The 4,929-nt window shown below is 48.1% G+C and overlaps 1 long non-coding RNA gene and 2 other non-coding genes across 3 annotated transcripts; all 3 read left to right on the top strand.

The window, feature by feature from the left end:
* Positions 1-213: 213 nt before the first annotated feature.
* Positions 214-1,322, top strand: Gm41774. The gene is made up of 2 exons (XR_877549.2): positions 214-301; positions 1,081-1,322. It is a non-coding gene; the product is annotated as a predicted gene, 41774 (long non-coding RNA).
* On the top strand, positions 512-651 carry Gm23119. Its single transcript, XR_003952731.1, has one exon.
* On the top strand, positions 757-818 carry Scarna17 (small Cajal body-specific RNA 17). The gene has a single exon (NR_028560.1).
* Positions 1,323-4,929: the final 3,607 nt, after the last annotated feature.

The raw sequence follows: 4,929 nt of genomic DNA, 5'->3' as shown, positions 1-4,929 counted from the left end.
ACCCGGCCACCAGCCCTAGCCCAGCCTTAAGAGTGTGGGCGGAGCCCCGAGAGGCCGCGCCCCTGCCCTTTCCCCTACTTCCCCATCCTCGCCCCCGAGCCTCGGGAAGACCAAGGTTACCCCCACTTCGGGCCACGTGTGCCCCGCGCCCCTCCTCTGGGAATTTGAGAACCACTTCGACCGCACACCCCATCTGCCCTATCCCAGGCTTCTAGAGGCACCGCCCACTCGCTTTCTCCAGGACAGGACTGGAGCCAAGAACTCAGCATCAACCCCACCCCACATCCCAGAAAAAGCGGAGGTGGGGTGTGGGGGGATGGGGAACGGGCGGGGCCGACTGGTGGAGGGCGGGACCTGTTATCAGGGGGCGGGGCTGGCGGCGGTGCGGTGGGATTGGCTGCCCTTGCGCCTGCGCAGCCTTCTGGCGGCGGCCTGTGCTAGGTCGGAGCGGGGCGGTGGCGGGTAGCTGGGGCGTCTAGAGAAGGGAAGGGGAACGTGGTAGAGCAGGGAGCGCTTGGGTCCCCGAGGCAGCCCCGAGTGAGCCCGATGTATTTTCCTTATATGATCAGGCCTCTCGTAACCGGCGCTGCTGGTTTGGAGCCTGAGAGGATTATGAAAACGTGGCAGGTGATGGGGTCAGGGGACCTGGAGCGGGGAAGCAGAGGGGAGAGGGACTGAGTGGGGAGGCCAGGCTTCGGGGAGGGGATAGGTTTAGGGGTACCCACGCCTCCAGCTGCAAGCCCTGCCAATGATGACATGACCACTGCGCAATCTGAGTTCTGGGAACCAGGTGATGGAGTGTGCTGAGAACACTGAGGCCAGGCGAGCTGGAGGCGGCCTAAGCAGAGAGAGGGGCCCGGGGCGAGGGGAAGATAAGAGCTCGGGGCCCCGGGGCGGCCAAGTGGCCTGGGCTGAGCGTGGGAACAGGGCGTGGGTGGTGCTGTTGCTTTCTTTTAACTCGTCAATCACTGTCTACCCTTAAGCCAGCTTTGTGTGTGTTTCACCAGCTCCCTTGAAGTGGGGACTACCTTTTTAATCTCTCTCTCCCGCTTTTTTTTTCTTTTTTCTTTCTCCTAACAGGGTTATCTGCTGTTCTGAAACTCGCCCTATAGACTAAGCTAGGAATTATGTGATTCGCCTAAATGCTGGAGTTAAAGGCGTGCTTCACCACACCTGGGTCTAACCACCTTTTTAAAAAAAAATTATTTATTTATTTATTTTTTATTTTTTGTGAAAACGTCAGACACGTGGCAAGGTTCGTGTTGGGGAACATACTGTTTGCTGTTTCACATCTACTCATTAAAACTGTATTTTAAAACCTTGCACGTTTACTTCACCCTATGTACACTTCACACACACACACACACACACGTTTGTTACAGTTCTCTTAGGAATTTTCACGCAGCGACTGCAAAGTTCAAGCTAGAGGAACAGATATCTGTCTTTGCTCTTGCATGGGTTCCCTGTTTCGGATGCCCTTCAAGTCACTACCAAGAGGGACTCCGTGCTTACTGTTGACTGTAATTATGTGAGCGGGCCCTGAAAAATCAGTGTGAAATCAAACAGGTATGTGTCAGAATATCTGCAGTTTCAGTCTCAGAAAAGGAGTGGAGGCTTTTCCTTAACCAAATGACCAGACTTAGAGTCACCAGTAAGGAGGCCGTGGACTCCCTTGAGCACGGAGGACTTAACGCGCTTATGTAGGATTCCTCCTCTAAGTGCCCTGAGTTTAATCATGCTGAGACAAGCCCAAGATTAATTGGCATGTGGGGACTGGCTTTTGGAGGTTTTTTGGTTTGTTTGTAGTTGTACACAGAAATGTTTAAGGGTGAAGATTCAGTATCTGCAACTAAAGTCATGCAGGACAAAAATGGATAGAAACAGTAGCAAGAAGGAAAACGTGGCAAAACTAACTGTTACTGAAGAATGGGAAAGTGTCCTAAGCTCTGTTCTGTTTCCCCTTTTCTTCTGGAGATTGACATTCTTCACCCCCCCCCCCCCCCACACACACGGGGGGGGGGGCAAAGTTTCCTTCAACTAAGCTACAAAGTTACTTAAGGTAATCTCTAATTAAGTCGCTATTTAGGTAGGTACACCTAATAAGTAGGTAAATAATTCTGTGCCTTTCAGAATACAATTTAGGAGCCTAGGCATGGGACTTCTGAGCTAGTCTTACTGTTCTGTTCTTAGCAGGGTTAGCCTCCAGTGTTTTTAGAAATGCAGTGTTAATTTCTTTCAGTAGTTAATATTAGAGGGGAAGATGTGTTCATATAAAACTGGAAATGAGTCAATTGTAAATCTGTAAATTCTACTGTTTAAGAGCTTTTCAGGGTCTCAGAATGGTCCAGCTTCGGTCCTTTCTTCCACACTTTCTGGGCTATGTCCCCATAGTTAACACAGTTTCCCCCCTCTTCCTGTAATATTCAGCATTGCTAGAAGTTACAGTACTGGTAGCTGAGGAGAGCAGGTGACATCCTGGGAGCCGCAACAGTTTTAGAGCAAGTGGACAATGCTGAGACTACGGCTCATGCCTATAGTCATAGCACTTGAGAGAGAGGGTGAAGAAGATGCTAAGTTCGAGTCAGCATTGACTAGATAAGAAGACCCTGCATCAGTGCACATGTGCACAGTCTGGGTTGGTGAGAACTTCAGGTAGAAGGCAAATAGTAGCTTGGCTGCTGTGGTTTGTTTGTTTGTTTGTTTTACAAACATCTGTTCTCCAGGAAGTTCAAGTTGCCAAACAAGGATAAAGAACTTGCTTGTTTTTTGGTTTTTCGAGACAGGGTTTCTCTGTGTAGCTCTGGCTGTCCTGGAACTCACTCTGTAGACCAGGTTGGCCTCAAACTCAGAAATCCTCCTGCCTCTGCCTCCCGAGTGCTGGGATTAAAGACGTGGCCACCACGCCCGGCTGAGCTTGCTTGTTATAGTTTACTTTGTTTTAGTGAATTCTGGTAGCTGTGAGGCATTGTCTTGGCCTTGACTTGAGAGCTCTTTTCTTCTCTCTTTGGTTGCAAGCTGTTTGCAGTTACTAAGAAGACTTTGTTACACTGTCACGTAGCCATATGGCTTAGGGCAAATCTTGATACATCCTTGAGTACAAGTTTACCCTGTAAAGCATTAATGTGAACATTACCAGTTTTCAAAATGCAGAGGTGGAGGCTAAACCCGGAGTCTGCTGCATGCTGGGCATGCTTCCTACCTGCGAGCTACACCTTCGTCCATGGTGAACATTTCATTTCGGATAGTGGTTTCTTGTGCTGAATGTCTGAGAGCAGCATCCATGGAGTTGCTTTGCCTTGTACGTTTAAGAAGGGCTGGAGATGTAAATTTTACCAATTCCCAGGTGGTTTTGTGTGTGTGCTGCAGGAGGGAGCACTCCCTGGTGTTTTGTGTGTGTGCTGCTGGAGGGAGCACTCCCTGGTGTTTTGTGTGTGTGCTGCAGGAGGGAGCACTCCTGGTGGTATTGATGTGCTAGGTAGGACGTTAAGAGTTGCGTGCTTCTGTCCAGATGTTTAGTTACGGGTCTGCTTTATTTCTGACTCCATGCCAACCTCGCATATCTAGCTTCCCAGGCAAAGGCATCCCATCTTCTCAAGGAACTTTTACTATTAGATACAGATTTTTAGAGTGGTCAATTTTTACATTAGAAAATAAAAAAGCATTGAGATCTTGGTCGTTGTAGGGTACATATGACAACATGGTATTGTCCTTCTATCAGTGGAGATGATTTATTTCTGAGATCTTAGACAATTTTACCACCAGCTTAATGTTACTTCTACCACAATTAAATGTACATACAGTCTGTTAGGTCTGTCTCTGGGCTCTGTTCTATCAGTCTGATAGTCTTATCCCCAAACTCCCCTGAATTTTATAGCTCTAGAGTAATTGCTCAAATCCTTGCTGTCTTCTAGAGAAAGTCTTCTCCCATTCCCAACAGACAGGTGGCCGTGTGCTAGCCCCTAGCTTAAACAACCATGCCTAACTGAATCTAGGTCCGAGAATAAAGTTTCTCAAGGAAACATTAAAAAAAATAGCGACTGGGGAAGTTGCTCTGGATAGAGCATATACTATGCATGTAGGAGGATCTGAGTTCAAATCCATATTCCATACAAAAAAGCTGGGTGCACAGAGTGTGAGCCTGTAACCCCGGCACTGGGGAACAGAGATGAATGGACTTTGAAAGCTTGCTGCCTAGAGCAGAAAGTGAGCTTCCAGTCCAACGAGAGATCTTGTCTGAGTGGAATGAGGTAGAGAGCGGTACAGGAAGATATGGAGCATCCTGTCCTGGCCCTTCCACATGAACTGGCATGGGCAGGTGCACACATACACACATGCATGCATGCATGCACACATGCACAGCATGAGAGACTGGGAGAGACAGCTCAGCTTAGAAGCATTTGCTCAGAAATCATGAGAACCGGAGGTCAGTTTCCAGTACCACAAGCCAGGTGACATAGCAGACCCAAGCTAGAAGAGTCACTGGGGCTTGTGGGCTTCCAGCTTAAGAGAGAAAACGGAGCCCCAGGATCGGGGATGAGACTCTGCCTCAAAGAACAGGCAGAGTGAGAACACTAGAAACTCTTCTTGGTCCCTCATGCTCACACAAGTGCATACATGCCACATACAACCGCACACACTTACAGAGATACGGAATCAGGAGTTGTAGAGAAAGAGATGTTGGTTATATGCCAAGAAATGAAGCAAAAATTAAAAAGTGAGAAAACAACACTTATGGTAACTCCTATGGCGTGTCCCAGTCAGCGTGTGGGTTATTGTTCTGAAGTGATGCTGATTCCAGGAGACCCCAAGAAGCATTATGGCAGGCATGCATAGAAATCATAAAAAAAAATGGAAACGCTAACCAATACTTTATAGTCAAGCCATCATTTTAAATTTCGTTCAGATTTGGCACACCACTTTATTCAAAAG

Source organism: Mus musculus, chromosome 18, assembly GCF_000001635.26.
Source record: "Mus musculus strain C57BL/6J chromosome 18, GRCm38.p6 C57BL/6J".
Classification (NCBI taxonomy): domain Eukaryota; kingdom Metazoa; phylum Chordata; class Mammalia; order Rodentia; family Muridae; genus Mus; species Mus musculus.
Note: the sequence above shows the minus strand (reverse complement) of the source record. Positions and strands in the feature narration are given on the sequence as shown.